The 23,138-nt window shown below is 44.8% G+C and overlaps 1 non-coding gene and 1 pseudogene across 1 annotated transcript; one reads left to right on the plus strand and one right to left on the minus strand.

Annotated features, from left to right (window-relative positions):
- Positions 1-12,798: 12,798 nt before the first annotated feature.
- On the minus strand, positions 12,799-12,905 carry LOC116278293 (U6 spliceosomal RNA). The gene has a single exon (XR_004187677.1). It is a non-coding gene; the product is annotated as a U6 spliceosomal RNA (small nuclear RNA).
- A 5,134-nt stretch (positions 12,906-18,039) lies between these two features.
- Positions 18,040-20,632, plus strand: LOC102546150 (transcription factor SPT20 homolog pseudogene; annotated as a pseudogene).
- Positions 20,633-23,138: the final 2,506 nt, after the last annotated feature.

Genomic DNA, 23,138 nt, shown 5'->3' on the forward strand with positions numbered 1-23,138 from the left:
CTTTGGTGATGGTATGCCTCCATTTTCTACTCTGATTTTTATATAGCTTACATTTTCCAGGGGGCCATGCCCCATAAATACATGTGTTCCAGGTTTGATTACCACAAACAATGCCAGACAAACCAAGTACATCCTCCTTTAAATATTCCATAGATAAAGATTCTCCTGCTTGTTAATACGATTAGAGCATTTGCTAGGAGGGCTGTCATTAGCATGGGTGCGAGATTTGACAGGCTCACATTTCTTTCCTTCCTGGGGAGTCAGTCCTCCCATAGGAGAGCCTGGATTGCAGTCTTCTGCTTTCCTTCCTGGATTCCAAGGGACAGGAGTGGGAGGCAGAGAGCCTTCTGTGTCTGTTTATGGCTGCCTACATTATGGAAGGTCTGGAGGCATTGGGGGAAATGGGGGTTTTGAAATTGGACGTCTAGACAAATGAAGCTCAAATCTCAGTCCTTCCCGTTTCTTTACTTTAAAGAAGTTATTACAGCTCAGTCACTTCATCTGAAGAATGGGAGTGTTAGCTGCCTCACTGGTTTGTTGTTAAAGCTACATGAGTCTTTTTGTGTGAAAATATTTCTTAAACCATGATGAGCTATGACTGTGTACCGTAGTATTACTGCTATCAGTGAATGTCTACAGCCTTTTCTATTTGGGTGTTCATCTGTGGCCTGTTCCGAGGTTAGTGGCTCTGGACTCTGAGTGCAAGACCTATTAGTGGTTAGAGCTTGGTGTCGGCATCATGGCATCCTGGATGACAGGAATCCTTTATTTTGAAAACCTAACATGGATGCTGGATCCACTTTTATAGCACCACATTTTCCATTATATTTCTTCTCACAGCCTGCAATTATATATTTGTATAAAAACAGTAACAGTTAACATTATTGAGCACTTACTACACGCTAAGTACTCTTCTATGCACTTTAAGTGTAATACCCATTTAATCCTCCCAACAACCCAAGGAGGTCATTATTTCTTCTTTACAGTGATAGATTTTAATGATTATAGAAATAAAGTTGTAGTATGTGTTCAAAATGTTTTGTTCTGTTTTGATCAATTAGTAATAGATTGTGAGAATTTTTCTCACAATCACCATGACTGTCTTTTAAAAAGTTGTTGGACTTTTAGGCTGTCTCTAATTTTTCATAGGGATAAGCAAAACTATAAAGAACATATTTGTGCATAAAAATTCTGTTTATCTAAATCTGTCTTTTGTTGCTATAGTTTTTTTCCAACTTCTAATGGATATTACATACATATAGTAAAGTTCACATGAATGTTTAGCTCAATGAATTTTCACAAAGTGAGCATGCTCGTGTAACCAGCACCCCCAGAAGAAATACAGTATTACCTGAACCTTAAAGCTCCCCTCATGTCTCCTTCCAGAAATCACACCATCACTCCCCATCAAGGGTAACTGCTATGCTGACTTCTGACCCCATAGATGTCATTTTGCCTCTTTTTGGACATAAATGGAGTCATACAGTGTGTACCGTTGTGTTTGGCTTCTTTCATTCTACATTCACCCATATGGTGTGCAGTAACAGTTGCTTCATCCCAAAGAGGGTAGGTATTATTAACCCTACTGATTAGAAAACTGAGTCACAGAGAGGTTAAGTGAACTTGCTCAGAATAGCAAGTGGCAGAGCTAGAATTTGAACCCAAGTAGTTTGACTCCACTCTACTAACCATTATGTTATACTGCTCCTCATAGCTATTTCTTTAATGTCCATCTCCTCCACTGTACTGTAAGCTCCATTTTTTACCCGGCACTTAGCATTTAGCACATATCAGATCATCAATAAATCTTTCACAAATGAATGAATGAATGAATTAGTATCCGATAAGCCTGCTTCTACAATTCAGTGTTTTTGCCTAGGCTGCCAGAAGTACGTGAGGAGATTCTGTATCTTCCTTTTGTTCACCCTGATTATGAGCATCTTCTCAGAGTCACTCCCACCACCTGTGGTCACAACCTCGTGTCATCCATTCTGTAGCAGCTCCCTGTTGAGAAAGATTTGCTTCTGTGGAGCTTACAGTACAGAAAAAAATGAATCCAGGCAACAAAATCCCTGTCAAACCTAAGTAGATAAATATCTTCCCTAAAATTGGTAAATCTTTTATAGAAATATTAATATTCTCCGTGGAGTCCTAAATAAAAAAGTTGAACGTGACAATGAATGATTTCAAGTGGGCATGTGTGCAGACAAAGAGTTAACACAGCAGACCCAACTGCGATCCTTTGAAAAGCCTACTTACAAGGTTGGTTATTGACTGGCATCTGGGGACTTAGATTTGGGGGAGGGTTCCCACTCTTAACTGATGAGACTGGCTTACTGTGCCTAAACTCTAAAAGCAATATGGTTTATGCTGAACTCCTGCTTTTCTTCTGAGAGTCTAGAATTTTTATACATGCTAGGCAGAGGTTGTCTGTGACCAGCCTCCACTTAAAAAACCAGCCTCCAGTACAAAAGAAAGTCCTATGAGTTCTAGTGAATCATCAAACCTGGGGGTGGTCTTGGGTGCCTCCCAATGCAGGATTCATTCTTTTCTACCTTGTCCACTTAATATAGTCTCCCTTCAGCTATGGATCACTGTTAAAGAGAAATACATTCAAGACCTTCATGACAGGCCTAGGGATCACTGCAATAGGGTTTTCCACTGGAAGAGAGACTGGATTCAACTACAAATACAGCTTGGGCGAGTGGGAATTTATAGCCAAGGAGCAGGGTAGGGGTCAGTGAATAGAAAGTTTGTGAGAGAAAACATCAGGGGTAAGGGGGGTTCTAGCCAAACTGACCTAAGAGGACTCTCTACTGAAGACAGTCCAGGGTGACCAGACATCACCTGGGGGATTGCAGAGGATGAGGGACCGGATCAGATCCTGCGGGTAATCACATATCGAAGGTAGGGGGTTCTGGGTAAAATGACTTAGCAGGGTTCTTGCCAAAACTAGATTTTACAAGAAAGTGTGCAGATGGGCCTTGGAGAAGGTGCAGGAGACTGACTAGAATTTGGTAAGCAAAGAATTTCTGTCATCATCAACTTTTAATTATGGGGATGTTCCTGATCACAGTGACAAAACCTGGGTTTAATATAATAGGAAGTTTGCATAAGCCTGAGCCATGAGGATATGAGAAATTGCAAGACAGCACATGGTCTGGGCCCCACTAAAGGGAACTGAGCAACCACTTACTGTAAAATTGGTCCAAATCAGCAGAAGAATGGCCTGATGATGAAACTGTGACTGTTTGCAGCCTATATATAACTCAACTGCATTATCTGGGGTCAACATAACAGACTTGATGGGTAAACACTGTTCCTAAAAACCACAACCAGACTTGTGGTTCAGTGAATGGCCTGTGCGCAGCTTCATTACAATGAACCAACCTTGAACTGACCAGCTTGGTCTTGTTCAACCAATCATTCTTTGTGAAACTTTCTAGCTGTGCTTTTGTAAGTCTCACCCTTGTTTTGGTCTGAGAGGATCTCCACGGGAGCTCTTCTCCCTTGTGTAGTCCCTAAATGTAAGTACATCTTCAGTACTCCAACTGTCTCTGAATTATTATTTGACAGTTTGAAGACTCGATCCCATGGGACCTAATCCTGCTATATTTAATCAGGTTTTCCCTCTCTTGTCCAGAAGTAAACTCACCTTAATACTGTGTCTCAAAGTCTTTATATTTCCTTTATCATCAATCACCCCAAAGGTTGTATAGAGGGAAGCCTGGGATGATGTGAGTCATGCAGATATCACTGAGGGGAAAAATCAAGGAAACCACAAAGATGAACATACAGAACAAAATCCAGAACTTGTGAAAAAACTAAAGGTGTTCTTTGCCACATCTGAAGAAAAAAGCTGTTTGTCTAGGACCCAAGAAAATACTGTATGGAGGAATAAACATTTCCTATACCCCATTTGTTTTCAGTACCTGAGGCCTGCTAATTAAATTGACAAAAGACTAACAGGAGAAAAGGTTTATTACATTTGCACATGTAGGCCTCAAATAAAAGGAAATGAAGACCCCAAGAGGCACTAAGATCCAGGGGCTTATATTCCATTTTAACAAAGGGCAATACATTTGTGGAGAAGTGAGAAGACAAAGAAAAAGGGGTTTGGGCTTCCAGGGGCAGTCAGCTGTGGGAAGATAAATATACGGGAGAAACAGGTGGAAGATAAAGGCTATTTAGTAAGATTTGTTATGCAGACCTAGCTCGGGGCTGAAGTTCTGTCTCAGGTGATGATGGTTGTTTTCCTCTTCCTAGAATGGGAGAGGGGAGGGGGAACACTTTTGCAAGGGGAAATTTATGCTCTGCTTCTAGGCAGATAGGGGATGGGGCAGAGAGCTCTTTCTGCATTTGCTGCTGCTTAACTGCCTTTAGCTCAAAATAATCCTTCTGTCAAGGAGCATATTTAGGGGTGGCATATTCTGACCCCTGTCTGCTTATGACACTCCTGAAAGGCTATTTAAATGATAGTTTTACATTTACACCCCTTAAAATAAATGATCCTTAACTTAAAACTCCCTTGCTAAAAAACTAGGTAACATTCCCCATCTCCCCATCCCCAGTGTATTTGTTTGGTAAAGGTCTTGAGCACCCCACCCAAGACCCACTTTTCTTTATGTTTATTCTGCTTCCCCAAGCTCCTTTATACTGTCTTCAGATTTCACATCCCTCCACCCAAAACTTGCCCTGTCTTCCAAATGGCTAGAGTTTCATGAAGGATTTGAGAGCCCAGGAAATAGCATAAATTCCTTTCAGTAAAACAATAGATTTTAATGGTGAGAATGTTGTTTTCTGGGGCCTGAAAAGCAACGACAGACTTCCTTTGTGAGGCAAAAAAGCAGTTTAAGATTCCAATTAAAGACCTTTCTAGTCCATCAGCATATGAATGGATAACGAAATTGTGGTGTGTATGTGTACAATGGGATATTATTCAGCCATAAACAAGAAGGAAGCCCTGCCATTTGCAACAACATGGACGGACCTTGAGGGCATTATGCTAAGTGAAATAAGTTCAGACAAAGAAAGACAAATACTGTACAATTTCATTTATATGTGGAATCTAAAAAAAAAAACCCTAAAACAAACAACCCCCCCAAACTCAAAGAAAAAGACATCAAATTTGTGGTTACCAGAGGTAGGAGATGGGGAGGAGGTGGAATTGAAGGAAAAGGGTCAAAAGTTACAAATTTCCAGTTAATGAGATAAATGAGTACTAGGGATGTAATGTATAACATGACGATTATAGTTAACATTGCTGTGTGGGATATTTAAACAGTAAATCCTAAGAGTTCTCGTCATCAGGTGAAAAACATTTTTCTTTTTCTTTTGTACCTGTATGGGAAGATGAATGTATACTAAAATTATTGTCGTAATCATTTTGTATAGACCCTGCTCAGGCCCTAGCCCAGCCAGGCTCTCTGCCTCAGCGGGGGTGGGTTCTTTTTCCACTCGGGTTAGAGCAGAGGAATAAGGAAACCCAGCTGAGATGGACACAGCACAAGCTTTATTCAGTGGCCAAAGAATGGAGAAGCGAGAACTAAGTTCACAGATCAGCTTCTGGCCTATGTGGTGAGAGGGATTTAATTTTAAAGAGTAAAGACAAAGAGAGGAGGAGTGAGGCTAGCGATGGAGAGGCATATGCATTAGTTACTGGGGGAGGGGCAGGGCTTTTTCCCAGGGCGTGGGGTGCCACTCCCTTTTTATCCTTTTTTGGTCCTTAATGTCCTGGCTGCTGTGTCATTTAACATGCTAATACAGTAAAATCAGTGAATAATGAGACTCAGTGTCTTTTGGAGGTCAGATTGGTTGCCATGTTGGTCCCAGCTGTTTCCAACTGGTTTTTTTTTTTTTTTGTAGCTTCTTTTCTTATCTCTGAATCCTTGAATTTAAAGATTTACGTTCACTCCTACAGGTTGGGGTTGCGGGTTTTGAGCAAAGACCTGGAGCAGCTCTGGCAACAGTTTCACAATATAGGTAAGTCAAATCATTATGCTGTCCACCTTAAATGTATACAGTGCTGTATGTTAATTATATCTCAATAGAACCGGGTGGGGAGGGGAAGAGTTTACACTCTGCAAACAACACACACACACAAAAAGAGAGAGAGAGAGAGCCTTTCCTTTGTAAAATGTTTCCATTGTTGTCACCCTCCCCCTACCACTTTACCACTACATACTTTTGCATCTATTTGGGTTTTGTTTAGAGCTGCCTTGAGTTGCTTATATAAATGGAAGAACGTAGTCCTCAATCCTAACCCCAGGGCTTTCCTCTAGCTAGGAATTTACAACATTTATTTTGGTGCTTCCTTTCTTTTTTTAATTCAACATGTAAGAAATGTTTCTTGATCACCTAACTGTGGTACAGTCATTAGAGATGCAAAGGTGAACAAGAAACAATCCCCATCTTTGAGATGCTTCCAGGAGAGGGACAAAAGAAAGTAAATAAGCAATTAAGATAGTATGTACAATAATGGGGTAAGCACAGTCATGTTATAAGAGCACATGTGTGGAAGGGGGAGCGCTTATCTCAATATTAGGCTCTACAGTCTAAAGCAGAGAAACTTGCTTTATTTCCATTTTTCAAGATCACTCTCATGAAGACCACTATATCTGACTGACCTAGTTCACTGAATTCTAGTACATCATAGATGACTTCTTCCATGACTCCCAGACCAGTGAATAATGCCAGATGCAACAGTTCGCAGTGGCTTCTTAGCCCACAGAGCTCCCCTAGTTCTACTCATCCTTTCTCCTTGTTAGAGATAATTGTGTCAAGGATTAAAACTCCTCCGTAACAATCAATCATACTTTCTTTTCTGAGACTTTGAAAAAATGTTTACAGAGATTAAAGACAGAAGATGCCTGATTTGACCAAGGCAGTGGCTCTGAACTTGGAGCACACATCAGAATTCCTGGAGAGCTATGTGTGTCGTTTTAACGTAGGTCGCTGGACCCACCTCTAATCCTAGAGCTTCTGATTCAGTGGGTCTGAGGTGGAGTCAGAGCATTTGGGCTTCTAACCAGTTCCCAGATGCTGCTGCTGCTGGTGGTCCTGGCGTCACACTTTGATGTGTGATGGACCAGAGAAAAGAGATGTGTTCATGTCAGAGCCCCTGCTGAGTCTTTATATTACTAAAAATGGCTCTCAGGGTAGACGGCTTGTTGTTCCCCAAGAACATGTAATGGGTTTATTTCCTACGTACCATTGGCATCTGGGCAGGAGGTAGAAGTGGGGAGGAGAATCGGCTTGGCCAATTATAGAATCTAATTTTGGGTAGAGCGCCTCTTTGCAAGTCCTATTACTTTGGGCAAAGTTTGTCCTCTTTAATCAATTAAAAATCTATTGTTGAGAATGATTTTCTGTTCTTGGGACAGATGTTTATTTTGCCCAGCATTTACGCACTGGGGACTGGAGCAGTAAAGGGGTGCAGTTTCATCCCACCCTGATGGAGAGAGAACTCAAAAGGATTTGACTTATCACACCAGAGATCCTGGGCTGTTCTGCTGGACTTAGGGAATGTACTGCTTGAGAATTATAGAGCTTTCAACTGTGCCTAAAAATGAGTAAAAAGGTGCTGCTTTATGTTGGTTCCCCAGAAGAAGACCCTGAGATGAGGATTTATATGAGTGACTTTTTAAACATAAGTGCTTCCAAGGAGAACTTTAAGGGGATCAGAGAAGACAGATTGGGAAGGGGAGGCACCCTGAGGGGGCGATCTCAGGCAAAGACCCAGCCTCAGCCTGATCCTACGAGGGAGTTCTGGAGTATAAGTCATGCCTCTGAGTTCGTCCCAACTTCAGGCCAGGGAACTGGGCCCTCACACTTCTGTACCTGCTTGTCCCTGGCTCTGCTCTTCAAAGCGGTTCCAATAGCCTAAGGGTACCTTCCAAAAAGAGTCTCAAATGCAGACCATTAGTAGCGAAAGCACACAGAAACCAGGAGAGGAGAATGTAGAAACTGTAAATGGGATCCAAGGAGACCTGGGTGGAGCCCAAAGAATGCCCACCACAGAAGGTGATAAAAGCCAGCACAGAGCTAACCCCTGAGGACAGGGGGTGGAGTTTCCCTGCGGTGGAGTGAAAACTGTACCCTGAACACATTTGGAGAAGGCAGCCCTGTCTCTCTCTCTGGAAAGGACAGAGGAGAGTGGGCCTGGGAGCGAGGCTGAGAACTGGAATGTACTGTCACCCACCCTCCTCAATGAAGGGTTTAATGTCCTTTGTTCTTTTCCTTTGGACTATGAGAGAATTTGTATTTAGCATCTAGTTAAAAAGTATTTTCTCATTTCCCATTTTCTACCCTGTAATATCATTAAGCTTTCCCAACTGGTCGAAGTCTTACACATTCTCAGCTGCCGTTGTGGGGGCAGGGAGCCGGAGCAGGCCACTACAGGGAGAGCAGCCCACCCTCCACTACAGGGGTAGCCCAGAGCAGGAGCTCACAGAGCAGAGGAGGAGGTGCCAAGTGAATGACTCTGGAGCAGACAGATGACAAACCTCTGTTCTCCAAATATAATAGCGAAAAAAAGTCACATTTGAAGAGAGCAGGGAGAAGTTAATCCTTGGATTACACTTAGAGTTTAAGTGTCACACCGGATGTGAGAGGTTCTTACAAGAGATGATACCTTCATACCTTGGAAAGACTAGATTGTTATCAAAATGGCGATGGCACAAGGCATTGACTCTCTGAGACAGATGAATAGATAATGAACGATATTTCCAGAAAAATGTAGGCCAGGAGTCATATCCAGCTTTTGTATCTGACAAAACTAAAATTATAGCTGGAGTTATCATCTTTCCTTAGTAATGCATTTCAACTGTAATTTGGTATTAGACAGTGTTATATATTTAGTAACATTAGTCAGCCTTATTAAAATGGATCTGATGACACAATTTTTTTCTTTTAAAAATCTATTAAGATGTTACTCTTTTCAAAATGCAGGATGACTAAATCGGAGGTACTTTGTCTATAGAAATTTCTTTGGGTAAGGTAAAATAGTGACCTTGAATATATACATAATTTTAATGTAGAAATGTATTATATAAATATTACAATTATATATATATATACCAAAGCCTATTTTCTCTTATATTTACCATATATACCTCTTATGTTTATATATGCTATTAAATAATATTTACATATAAAAATTTAGCATTTATATATAAAATTATAAAATATATACACAAACATATACAAATAGAATTTTGTTTTTCTGAGTGCCAAGCATACTTTTCATTTTCTGAGCTACATTTGGTAATTCTTGTAAAAACGTGCAGTCTCTGGACTGGTTTAGCGATTAGACTGTTGTGGATAATGAAAAAGGCTTTTGGTTTTAGCCCTTGTCTTTGGTAATGCTTCTAAGTGGCAGCATGAGTCCACTTTCTGACCTCAGCAGCTGTGGTTTAGTGGATGTAACTGAGGCTTTGAATGATGATGCTGAATTTGCTTTGCTTCTGGACCCTGACCCTGAATGTTGTTTTCATTCTAAGTCTCCTGGCAAAGAATACCTTTTGGATCTCCTCATTTTCTTGTGGTTTTCCCCTTTCCTGTGTTTTGAGGGTCAGCTCATTGAGGTTCTAATGGACTGTAACCCTCATCTGAGTAAGTGCTTCTTCACCTTGGGAAGAATTAGAAATAGGAAGAAAAAAAAATAGAAGCTGTGATTCCTGAAGTCCACACTAGAATATCTGCCATTTCCCATGTAAATGTTAGGAAGCCCCGAGGCTTCTAAGCAGCACATTTTAATTTCAGGGGAAAGGTAAAGTTTGTCTTCTAGGAAAAACCCAAGCCAAGAGGCCTGTTTTGCTCATAGGGTTATTTCCATGTGTGCTTCTCCCAGACTACTGCTGATTGCATCGAGGAGGAAGAGGCCACCAGCTCCCCATTTTCCTCTCAGAGGACTGCAGGGGAATGTTCCATTTCTTCAGGCCTTTTGGCCTGGTCACTTTCCCAGCACATCCACTGCCAACTCCTTTCTGACCTCAATTCACAGTTTACACTCAACAAATCCAGCTCCCTGCCCTGGGTGTAACCAGAGACAGGATAACGCCATGACGCCATGACGTAAACCAAGATTGTGTAAACTGAGTTTTTTTTTTTAATGTAAATGGAGATCACCTGCTCTTTAGCTCCGTTTAGTTTTGTAGAATTACAGTGGCTCACAGTTACTGAGTGCTTGTGGTGTGCAGTGTTTGCATGCCTTAATCTCTCAAAGCCTGCTATAGTCTCAGTTTTACAGATGAGGAAATAGAGACACTGAAGGTTTGAAAACTCATCAAGGCGCACATAACTGGAGCGAATCCAGGAGTATGAAACAGGCCTGTCTCGTTTCAGAGCCCGAGTTCCTACCACTATATTGTTCTGGTTGGGTTTGTTCTGCATTCCCCAAAGACCTTAAAACTCTTACTTAATTTGTATCTGAGATGTGAGATCGTGGAAACAAAGCATTTTATAAAATAAAATTAAAGGAGGATGACATTAGATGTTCTGGGAAAGGCTGCATGCCCTCATCTTTTCTCCTCCTCAATTTCAATCAGATACTAGACGACCAGGTAGCACTCTGTTGTTAGAGAGGTATGAAGTTCCACAAACCTAGATTCAGTGAACTACAGGCAGCAGAATACAGGTCTTCCCTAATTCTCAACACTATCCATCACATAAAACATATATTCATTTTCTAGTGCTGCTATAATAAATTACCAGAAATGCAGTGGCTTAAAACAACACAAATGTATAAACTTACAGTTCTGGGAGGCAGAAGTCTGAAATGGATCTCACTAAGAAAAAATTAAGGTGTTGACAAGGCTGCGTTCCTTTTTGGAGACTCCAAGGAGGATTTGTTTCCTTGCCTTTTCCAGCTCCTAAAGGCCATCTGCATTCCTTGGCTCATAGCTCTTTCCTCCATCTTCAAGGCCAGTGGCATAGCATCCCTCCCTCCTTCCCTTACAAGGACCCCTGTGATTATACTGGGCCTACCCAGAAGATCAAGGATAATATTTTCATCTCAAGCTCCATAGCTTAATCATACCTGCGAAGTCTCTTTTTCACTGGAAGGGAACATAGTCACTGGTTCCAAAGAGTAGGATGTGGACATCTTTGGGAGGACTGTTATTCTGTCCACTGCGAGTACCTAGTTATATGCAAGGCATTGTGCTGTGCCCTAGATAAGCAGTATTGAGTAAAAATAGCAGTCCCTGCCCTTAGAGTAGTTTACAACTTCCTACAATATTAACCCCCCCTAGAAAAGATTGTGAATTACATGTGATATATCATATAAGTCATCAGAAGCCACTAATCTCTTAAAGCTAGTGATTCTGGGCCAAATTCAACTCTTTCCTTGTTTTCAACTGCTATAACCAACTACTTGTCAAGCCTCAGTCTACCTGAGAAATGACTCAAGTATGTCCTTTGCATCTTCACTAACATTGACCTCATCAGTTGCCACTGGGATATTGCAGTCACTCTCTAACTTGTTTCCTGCCACCAGCCTCACCCCATTCTAGTCCATTGTCCTCACCATGGTTCCAGTTAACATGCTAAAAGAAGTTACTTTTTCTCTTCAAACTGTTTATTAGTTCCCCCACTGTCTTAAAGAAATAAAAGGGTTCTGAGGCCATCAGAAGGGTGGTGGTGAGGGAAAAAATGGCTAACCTTTAATGAGTTCTGTGTCACAAGCATTTTTCTATATGGATATGGTTTATATGGGTTATGTCACTTAAACTTCAAAACAACTAAATGAAGTACACATCATCATCATAATCATCATCTTCATCATCACCCCAATTTATAAATGAATAAACAGGGGCACAAAAGAATCAAGTAACTTTCTCAAGGACAGACAGATAATTAGTGGAACTAGGGTTTAGACCTGACAATCTGTAGAAATTGACAAGATAATTCTAAAATATATGGAAAGACCAATGGACTAGGATAGCCAAAACTGTTCTGCAAAAGAACAAAGTTGAAGCTTTATGACTACCTGATTTCAAAACTTATTATAAATCTACAGTAATTAAGACTTAGTAGTATTGGCACAAATACAGACAAATCAGTGGACCAGAATTGAGAGTCCAGATATAGGGCTTCACATATATGGTGAACTGATTTTTTGCAAAGGTGGGAAGGCAATTCAGTGGAGAAAGGACAGTCTTTTCAACAAATGATCCTGGAGCACTTGGATATCCATATGCAAAAAATGAACCTTTTTTTCTTTTATTGAAGTATAGTCGGTTTACAATGTTGTGTAATTTCTGGTGTACAGCATAATGGTTCAGTTAAATATTTTTATATATATATATATATTCCTTTTTATATTCTTTTTCATTATAGGCTATTACAAGGTATTGAATATAGTTCCCTGTGCTATACAGTAGGACCTTGTTGTTTATTTATTTTATATATAGTAGTTAATATCTGCAAATCTCAACCTCCCAATTTATCCCTTTCCACCCCCTTTCTCCTCGGTAACCATAAGTTTGTTTACTATGTCTGCGAGTCTGTTTCTGTTTTGTAGATGAGTTTATTAGTGTTTCCTTTTTTCTTTTTTTAGATTCCACATATGAGTGATATCATATGGTATTTTTCTTTCTTTTTCTGGATTACTTCACTTATAAGGACAATCTCCAGGTCCACCCATGTTGCTGCAAGTGGCATTATTTTATTCTTTTTTATGGCCGAGTAGTATTCCATTGTATAAATATACCACCTCTTCTTTATCCAGTCACCTGTTGATGGACATTTAGGTTGCTTCCATGTCTTGGCTATTGTAAATAGTACTGCTATGAACATAAAAATATGGAATGCTTCATGAAATTGCATGTCATCCTTGTGCAGGGGCCATGCTAATCTTCTCTGTACTATTCCAATTTTAGTATATGTGCTGCCAAAGTGAGCACTGAAAAATGAACCTTGACTTATACCTCATATGTTATACAAAAGTGAATTCAAAATGGACAATAACCCTAAATATATAGCTTACTACTATAAAACTTCTAGAAGAAAACATAGTAGAATGTCTTTATGACTTTGGCTTAGGCACAGATTTCTTAAATCTGGTACCAAAAGCACAATGTAGAAAAGAAAAAAGTGATCAATTAGACTTTATAAAAATTAAGAAATTCTGCTCTTCAGAAATCACTGTTAAGAAAATCAGAAGATAAGCTACATACTGGAGGAAATATTTGCAAAACACTTTCTCCTAAACGACTTGTATCCAGATCATATAAGAACTCTCAAACCTCAATGATAAGAAACAACCCAATAAAAAACAGGCAGAATATTTGAAGAGACACATCAGCAAACATATAACAGAAAATAAGCTCATAAAATGATACTCAACATCACTAGTCATTAAGGAAATGGAAAATAAAACCACAGTGAGATACACCAGACACTTATTGGAATGGTTTAAAACAAATCAGTCAATACCAAGTACTGGCAAGGATGTAGCACAATGAGACTCTAAACATTGCTGATGGGAATGCAAAATGGCACAGCCACTTTAACAAACAGTTTGAAGCTTCTTACAAAGTTAAACTTAAACTTACCACATGACCCAGCATTGCCAAGTCTAGATGTTCACTGAAGTGAAATGAAAACTTACATTCACAGAAAATCTTATTTGCAAACGTTTATACTGATGTTGTTCCTAATCACCCCAAACTGGAAGCAACCCAGATATCATTCAACTGTTAAATGGGTAAACTAACCCACTATAGCCACATAATGGAATACTATGCAGCAATAAGAAGGAACAAACTAATAAAACATGAACCAACATGGGTGGATGTTAAATGTAGGTATGTTAAGGAAGCCAGTCTTCAAAGCTATATGATTTATGACTCCATTTATATGACATTTTGGAAAAGCTTATCTATAGGCACAGAAAACATCGATGGTTGCCAGAGTCTCTGGGTGAGGGAGAAATTGACTCCAAATTTGCAAGAGGGAATTTTTTTCCACATTGGAACAATTCCATATCTTGATGGGGGAATGGGTGCATGATTGACAACATTTTTCAAAACTCAGAGAACTGTAAAAGAAAAAGGGAAATTTTCCTCTGTGTATATGACTACAAAAAAAAAGTCTTGATGACCTCAATGAGTATGGAGCAAACCAGTTTACTATTGTAAATTAAAGTAAATGACCTTGCAGTTCATTCAGTTCTCTTCCGCCTCTAGCATATCTTAATCTGGCTGTGAGTTTTCTAAGCTTGTGCATCTATGTCGACCTGCTGTGCAAGAGGGCAGCAGTCAGAGTCCTCATCATCAGCCAATGGGCTCGTTAATGTGCTTGGAAGGTTCCAAGGACAGTGTGCACTGAGAGTAATTTTTAAAAACCCTCATCGTGTGCAAAGACCAGGCAATTAGGGAGCTCAGTGCAGCGGAAGGCAGGGCCACGATAAGCACCACCAGGCCAACTAGAGCTGTCCGGAAAGCACCCACAGCCAGGATCAGAGCCTCGTCCAGCGCGCCTGTGGCCAGACGGCCTTGGGGGCCCCCCCTGTGGAGAGTAGGAGTGGGCCACACCCTCCATTGTGGCCCTGTGGGCTTTAACAGCTGACAAAACAGTCACATGAAACTGCCCATCTCACTTGGACGGCGCAGTTTGACTCCTCCATAGGCCTAGATATATTCCACGGCTCGTTTCTCTACACCGTCAAGCAGGAGTGGCCCACCTCTCCCGCTCGGCTTCAGTCACAGGTGTAGCGGATGACGCCAGCGCCCTGCCCATCTCCCGGCGGTACCTCCACCCGGGACATGCGGACAGACTGTCCCTGCAAGCACTCACGACACCCTCTAGGAGGGCGTTCCAGGCCACATCAGCACGAGTGGCTCTCGTATGTGGCAACCCAGACTGACAGGGAACAATGCCCTCGGGACTGTCCTCAGCCAACGACAGAGGAGTGGATGGATAAACACCCCAGCTCCCTTGCCTCTAGGGAGGACCCCCGAGGCTGGTTCTGCGCTGTCCCCCGGGGCTCCCCGGCAGGGCAGTGTGCACCGCAGTCCTCTGCTCAGGAATGTGCCTTTTGTTGCCTTCTTTCCCACCCCTGACTCAGCTGCCCTTTCCCTGAGCACTGTCTCTTGGGATCAGCTCCCAAAGAAACTCCTTGCCCTCGAATCCTCTTGTCAGGGTTTACTTCCGGGGAGCCCAACCCAAGACACAGTCAACACAACAAGTGAACTACGAGTCCCTCCCGCGACACAGTGGGCAGATACACCTTTCTCCTGAGTGAGGGGGACCCGGGGACGTCAGCTTAGGGGCTGCAGCTGGATGTCACTCGTGGCTTACAGAGCAGCGTAGCTGAGTGGTTCCTAACCAGGGGGCCGATGTTGCCCCCTGAGGCATACTGGGCAGTATCTGGAGCCATGCTTGGTTATCACAACTGGGATGAGTGCCTTGGCAGCTAGTGGGTAAGGCCAGGGCGCTGCTAAAATCCTACAGTGCACAGGAAAGTCCCCCGCCGCCCACACAACACATGTCACCAGCGCCAAGGCTCAGACACCCTGGGACAATATATACAGCGCCACGGTCAGAAGACCTGGCTCTGGGTCCTTTTCTCATCTCTAAAAAGGGGATAAAATAGTTACTTCACACGAGCCTGGAGCTGAAGTAACTAGAACATGGGGTCAATCATTCCTTCATTCTTGTACCAACCTGCTGCCAAGTAATGACCAAGTTGGTGACCAGACAAAGACCGACAAGACAGCGTGTCTGCCTTCAGGGAATCCAGCGGCTGGGTGTGGAGAATGGCGCCAACACTCGATCCCTCTCCAGGGTGAAGCCTGGCCCTGATGAGGCATATGGCATGTGTGCTCTGGCAGAATAGCAGAGAGAAGCAGTGAGCTTGCTGGAAGTCAGGAAGGGACTTCTGAGGTGACAGGTGGAGACTGGCACGTGATGAAGCAGAGAGGGCACAGAGCCTGGAGGGTGGGCCTGTCTGTGGCGTGGTGACTATGCTCAGAGCACAGAAAGCGTGGGAAAGACAGGAGAGAGATGAGGTAGGAAGGAGGCAGCACCAGGTGCTGAGGGGCCCTTCTGCAGAGCTGGGACAAGGTGAGGCAAACGAGGCACCCAGGGCCTGACCCTGATGGGACTTGCCCATCCCGAGAGGGAGTGTCTCCTTCAGCCTTGTGCCCTAGGCCCCGGTGCCTCACCCTTGTCCCAGCCCACCTCCGTCATCATGCTGAGAAGCTAGGGGGTCTAGTCTGCAGGCCAGGAGCAGCCAGCAGAAGTCTTGGACTTCCTCACTTTTGAGGAGGATAACCTGACTCAAACACGGGTCCAGCGGGCCTCTTCTCCTCCAACAGAGTCTAGTTCAGATCCACAAGAAAGCAGAGCTTTCCCTTTTTAATTGGCTTCCCCACCTACATGGAATCCCGGTATAGACATCCTTTTCCAGACCCAACACACAGCAAATTCCTGAGGACAGAAGGAGAAGGGGATCACGGTTGGTGAGAAGACTGCAAGTCTGGCAGGCAGTTAAGTTCATCTATGCAGGTTGGAAAAATAAGGCAGTGCTTTGAGTGAGGGACAGAGCTCATGTTCACCTCATTAATTTGGGCTTTATCCACGGGTTCCACGTGCACGGTTTCTACCCTCCCCAGATCGAATATTACAGAATCTGCAGATGGAGAACAGGGGCATGAGGGTACCGAGGGCCTACTGTAAGGGACTTGAGCATCCTTGGATTTTAGTATCCACTGGAGGGGAGCGGCGGGCCCAGGAATCAGTTCCCCATCGATACTGAGGGATGACTGTATACAAAGGCAACTGATATGCCAGGAGAAAATGATTCTTGTCTGTCTATTGCTGAGCAAGGGTCATGTTTCAGGAACTCTTAGTCAGGGAGTTTCTGATGCTATTTCAATAGACTGTATCTACTGTAATATGTAATTATCACAATTGCTATTGGTTAGAAAACACATTTATTGTATAGTAGTCTACCATTCACGACTTTCACGAATTTGTCTTGGGGTCCTCTCATTTGTGGCTCTTCACTGTGAATATTCTATTATCATTATGTCTGCATCTAAACATCAAAGATTCTTTTTAAAAACCTGCCCAAAGAGGCTGGCCGATGTCAAGGCAACAATATTACTGGAGAACAATGGCCCATAAACTATCTAGGACTCCATCCTATCCCTCCACCCACCATTAGGCCTGTAGCTGTGGCCTCCAGTTAAACTGTACTGCCATCACCTGGAACAATAGTTCTCAACCGTATCGGAGGCCAACCACCTTTTAAAACAAACAGTTTAATCCTGAACTGTAAATCGTAGACACTATAACTTACCTACCTACCACATACTTTAAAAAAAGACGGTAAAGCCCCTTCTGTGATACACAGGGAATTAAAAGGTAAGTACTTCGGTAAAAGAAGGTCGTCTTACCTGCACATCCCTATGAAAACCGCTAGGCCGATCACTGGGCGATTCAGTGAAGAATTCTGATGCTTGCACCAAATACAGCGAGCCTGCATGTAGGCAAGGGCTACAAATGGGGACTCTCTAGGTGTGTGAAACTGGTGACGGACACCACGAGTAGTCCTGCCATAGAGAACAAACAAGAGAGCCCCCCCAAATGAATAATTCTTGGTGAAGTGATCGCGCAGAGAAGAAATGACCACCTTCCAGGACCTTGTCGGCAACAGAATTTCCGAGAAAACCGGTGCGTATTAAAGCCTCAGCAAAAACTCACGTATTTTCTCGCTGGCTGCTTGTGCGTTGGGGTGCATGCTTTCAAGGTCATATGGAAAGTGTCCAGCCGGCAGCCCTCAGCGGAAATGCGGAGACTAGGGCTGGAAGCGCCGGCCACGGGCCTCGCACCGGGGAAGGAAAACCGGAAGGCTTAGCTTGCGAACCACGCATGCGCACACACGCATGCGCCAGGGCGGGGCGGCAGGGTTGCGGGGTGTGCGGGAGGAGGGGGAAGGGTGAGCGTTCCACATCCACTTCCGGCCGTTCTGCAGCGCCACGAGGCGAGATCCACCGCGGTGGCTGCTTCCGCACATTTCGGTCTTTCTCCAAATCGCAAGTATTTTGCGCGCTGCTACTTTGGGAGCAGGTTTCTTGCTGTCCATTTTGAGGTGAGGCTGGGCGCTCCACTGCAGAGTGGCCGCGTTTGCAAGACTGTACATCCGTATTGCCGACAGGTTTTCAGCCCGGTCATCGATGCACTTACGTTGTCTCTTCTTTTAGGGCCCCTCTTTTGTACCACAATGCAGCAAGCTGTAGAAAGAGCTTTGGATCGTGCGGAGTACATCATTGAAAGTGCCCAACAGAGGCCCCCGAAAAGGAAACACTCATCTAGTGGGCAAACATCTCTCTTTGAAAAACTTCGTGACATTTACATTGAAGAATGTGGAAAAGAGCCTGCCATTCCGGAGGAAATGCGAAGCAACGTGAACTTGTTAGAGAAGCTTGTTCGGAGAGAGTCGTTGCCGTGTTTGGTGGTCAACCTGTACCCAGGAAAGGAGGGCTATTCCCTGATGCTCAAGGGAAAAAATGGATCATTTTCGGAGAGCATTCGGCTGCCTTATGAGGAAGGGGAATTACTCGAATACTTGGACGCAGAAGAATTACCCCCCGTTTTGGTGGATCTCCTGGAAAAGTCTCAGGTTAACGTTTTTCACGATGGGTGTGTCATAGCTGAAATCCGGGACTACAGGCAGTCCAGTAACAGGGAACCTCCCGGTTACCAAAGCAGGCATATTCTCTTACGTCCCACGATGCAGACTTTAGCCTGTGATGTAGAGGCCATAGCCAGCGATAACCAGAAATGGACCCAAGAGGACAAACTTTTGCTTGAGAGCCAGCTGATCTTAGCCACAGCTGAACCACTGTGTCTAGACCCTTCCATATCAGTAGCCTGCACTGCCAACAGAATGCTCTATAACAAGCAAAAGCTGAACACTCCCCCCATGAAAAGGAGCTTCAAGAGGTTTTCTTCTGCGTCTCTGAATCGACAGCTGGAGCTATATCATTGTTCACCTCCTCCAGAGCTAAGAGTGCTGGCTTCTTGCAAAAAAATAAGGGAAAGTAAAATAGGTGAGCATTATGGCCTCAAAAATTTTAAAGCAGGAAATTGTGTAGATACATGGAAACAGAGACCCTGTGACTTGGCAGTACCTTCTGAAGTGGACGTGGAGAAATACGCTAAAAGTAAGAAGCCTGTCACACACGATGACTCACAGCCAGCAGTCCGGCCAGCCCATGAGGTACAAGATGGTTCTGTATTTGGATATGAAGCTGCCCCTCAGTCCCAGGCCACAAAGCTGACCGTCAGGCAGCCCATTGATAATTCCCTTTCCTCGGGAAAAAGGTCTGGTAAGGAAGCCACACGGGAGAGAGGGCTGTTTCCCGCCCACTCCCCTGAAGATGGCCATTCCAAGAGTTTCGTGTCGGGGCTAAAGACTGATGCCAGGAAGGTGTTCATTCGGTTGGAGGAACTGGTCCAGGAGAGAGCCCAATGTCCAGGCCAGATGTCACCTGGCTCTGGTGGCTCAGCCGGTCTCAGGCAACTTTCTCCAAGGGAAGAACCAGAACAGCCTAAGACTGGGTGGGTTCAGTCTTCAGTGCTGGGCAGGGGAGCCAAACCTCCACCTCCCCCCACGAGGGTTCCCTGGCACCCAGGAAAGAGCTCCTGGGGTGACCGTTTTACTTCACTGCGGGCGGGTAGCTCTCCTGCGTCTCTGTCTCCTGCCCCTGCTCCTGAGCCACCGAGTACATCCTCTGTGGAGCTGAATGGAGTTATTTCGCTTCCTGCCGCCACCCCATCACAGAGGATCCCCGCCGCCGCCGCCGCCGCCGCCGTCCCCGCCGCCGCTGCCCCAGCCGCCGCAGCAGCCGGGATGGCGGCCCCCTGCGCCGGCCTGAGCGTCACCAGAGTGGCGGGCCCTGGTCGCGGAGGCCAGGCCTCGGGGAGCAGCTCCGCCACCAGGGCCACAGAGCCCGCAGGGATCCCGCCGGGCCACCTTCCTCCCCGAGCTGGGTCACCCAGTGCACCGCGGGCTCCTCCTCCAAGGCAGGTTCAACTGCTTTTGCAAGGTGCTCGCGGCCTCAGGCCCTTGGCCCTGGTGCGGCTCCCCCGCGGTTCCGTGCTCTGGAACAGCCAGCGCGGGGCCCAGCAGCCGCCGCCCCAGCGGCTCTACCAGCTGGTCCCAGAGCGGCCAGGGCAGCATCCCTCCGCCGCGGGTCCCTCGCTGCCAGCGTCACAGGGTCCGAGGGCACAGAGTTCGGTGGGTCCAAATACAGCCCTCCCTGCGCCGCGAGCCGTGGTCTTGGAGCGCAGCAGACCGCAGGGTTTCCTGCAGCCCCAGGCACTTGTGTTGTCTCAGCCGGGCTCCGGCCAGAGCGCCCCTAGGCCCAACCGCCCTCAGCAGAGGGCCCGGCGCGCCCCTGCTCTGCAGCTGCCCTGGAGGGTCGTGCAGTGCCAGGTGGCTGCGGCCACGGCCACGGCCACGGCAGCCCCGGCAGCCACGCCGGTGGCCACGGCGGCCCCGGCAGCCACGCCGGCGGCCACGGCGGCCCCGGCAGCTCAGCCCTCGCCCGGCCAGCAGACGGCCGGCCAGTCACAAGGTGCCGTGAATAGAGGCCCGCCAGGCTCTCCCAAGTCCTGAGTCCTGCCTTACCTTCTCCCTTTTTCACAGCACAGGAGCATCGACCAAATTAATTGTTTCAGCCTCATTTGGTGTTTGTTTTTTTTAATGTGTCGGTATTTCACTTTGTTAGATGTACAGACTTTATCCAGAGATGCCACCCCATGAGTTTTACTTAGAAACCGGGAAATGATGTAATAAACCGGGGTTGTTTCACCCAAGTCATTTTTTGGTGGTGGTTGTTGACAGAGGTATTTTTATTGTGATGTTCTCACGTGTAACCAGATCCAAACTAGGGTCAGTTGAAACTCCTGAAGCCTGGCGTTTCTCTAAAGCAATGAAACTGCAGTAGCAGTAAAGTCAAAATCAGTATCACTTTGACAAAATGAGTGTTTTTTATATGTTTAGAGAGGTTACAAAGACGTCAAATTTACCGTCTTCCCGGTTTTTAAGTGCAGCTCAGTAGTGTTAAGTGGATTCACACTGTTGTACAACAGATCTCTGGGGTTGTTTTCTTCTTGCAAAAGTGAAACTCTCTCCCCTTGTGGCACCAGCTCCCCTGCTCCCTGTCCCCCAGTCCCTGGCCACCACCCCTCTGTCTTCTGTGTCTCTGAGACTGAGTGCTTTAGATACTTCATAGAAGTGAGGTCCTGCAGGATTTGTCTTGTGTGACGGGCTCATCTCACTTAGCGTCCTGTCGCCGAGGTCCACTGGGTTGTAGCCACACGAAGGTCACAGCTCTTTATAAATGGTTTCACCATACGCAATATATACTGAAGTGACCTACGAGGTATTAGAAACATCTTTCAGAAGAACGCACTTCGGTATTTATTTCACTTAGAAGTTTTTTTTGCAGTGTATGATAAGCGATTTTTACACATTTGTTCTGGGGGGAAAAGCTAAAACGCCCCCACAATGATGCCTGTCACTTATATTGAGGCCATGGGAAATCTCCAAATAGGCGGGATGGGTTAGAGGCGCCTGCTTGTGTGGTGGTCCCCAGCCCTTTAAGAGGCTCCATCTGTGCTCGGTGACCCACAGAGCCCAGGTCTCCTCCAGGCTGCAGTCACTGGCCTTGAGAAGGTGCTTCTGGGACAAGCTGTTTTCTCTCTTTATAAAATCCTTTACGGTTTGTAGAACTCTGGGTTATTTGCAGCTAAACATCTGGAAATGAGTGTATTTGTTCACTTGTCAGATGTCCTCAGCCTTGTTAGATTCTAAAGTGGACCCCCCTTCCCTCCCTGGTTGGTCATCACAACTGTTCTCCCTGTTCCCTCATTTCTTCTTTTCTTCTTTGTCGTTTCACTGGGACTCAAAAGATCCTTGAACTTTTCTGTTTTCCTCTTTTCCCTTTTTTTTTTACTGTGATATAATTCACATAGGAAACAACCATTTTAAAGTGTACAGTTCAGTGGCATTTCCTGCATTTACAATGTTGTACAACCACCGCCTCTGTCTATTTCCAACTCCTCTTCCTCATTTCAAGAGCCACCTCTGCACCCATTCAGCACCCAGTTCCATCTTCCTCTCCCCCAGCCCTGGAAACCACAATTTGCATTCTGTCTCTGGGGACTTCCTCATTCTAGATTTTTCCTCTAAATGGAATCAAAGACTATGCGACCTTTTCTGTCTGGCCCTTTCCTCTTGGCATAATGTTTTTGAGGTTCATCCACCTTGTAACGCGTATCAGTACCTCCTTCCTTTTTACGGCAGAACGGCAGTCCCTTGTTTGTGTACACCACATCTTTTTATCTGTTGTCCACCGATGTGTATTTGAGTTGCTCCCACCTGTTGGCTATTGTGAATAATGTGGCTGTGAACATTTGTGTACCAGTGTCTGTTTGAGTGCCTCTTACATTTTGGTCTAAGTTTGAAGGACAGCCTGTCTACCTAAAATTATTTTTTCTCTAAGTATACATGTATGTTTCCTGCCTTTTGTCCTGAGAGAAGAAGGAAATTTGGTCTGGCAGTTCCAACAGAGAGGAGAGAAGAGACGGGTAACCGGTGCTTCTTACTTGGTTAACGCAGCTGTACTAAGGTGCTGCCGATCCTGTTAAGGAAAGATTCAGGCAACTTGAAGCCAACACGTCAGATATGCCATCGGGGTGACCCTGATCCCATTAAAGCTTTATGTAGCCCACCCTGGACATCTTCGGGAATGGTGCCTGCACTTTTACGAAGTGAACCAGTGCAATGGCCAGCTGCAAAGAAGAGTTTATGCCCCATGTCAGGAGCCAAGCTGAACTCAGAATCTCACTCGATTGGATGTACCTCCTCCCCCCCGTCCTCTCTGTGGTTCTTACAAGTAGTGCTCGAAGACCCCAAAGCTGAACTGTGCTTGAGTAATGTGTTCCCTTCCCAGGCCTGCAAGTAAATTCAGCTGTGTTTCAGATTACTGTTTGGTGGTCTTTGTTTATTTTCCTCTAATAGTCCTCAGCAAGGTTGGCACTTGATACAGAAACCCTTTTCAGGATATTAACTGGGTATGTTTTGTGAGTAAACTTTTTATTCATTTTAGTATTATGAG

Source organism: Vicugna pacos, chromosome X (assembly GCF_048564905.1).
Source record: "Vicugna pacos chromosome X, VicPac4, whole genome shotgun sequence".
In the NCBI taxonomy this organism is placed as follows: domain Eukaryota; kingdom Metazoa; phylum Chordata; class Mammalia; order Artiodactyla; family Camelidae; genus Vicugna; species Vicugna pacos.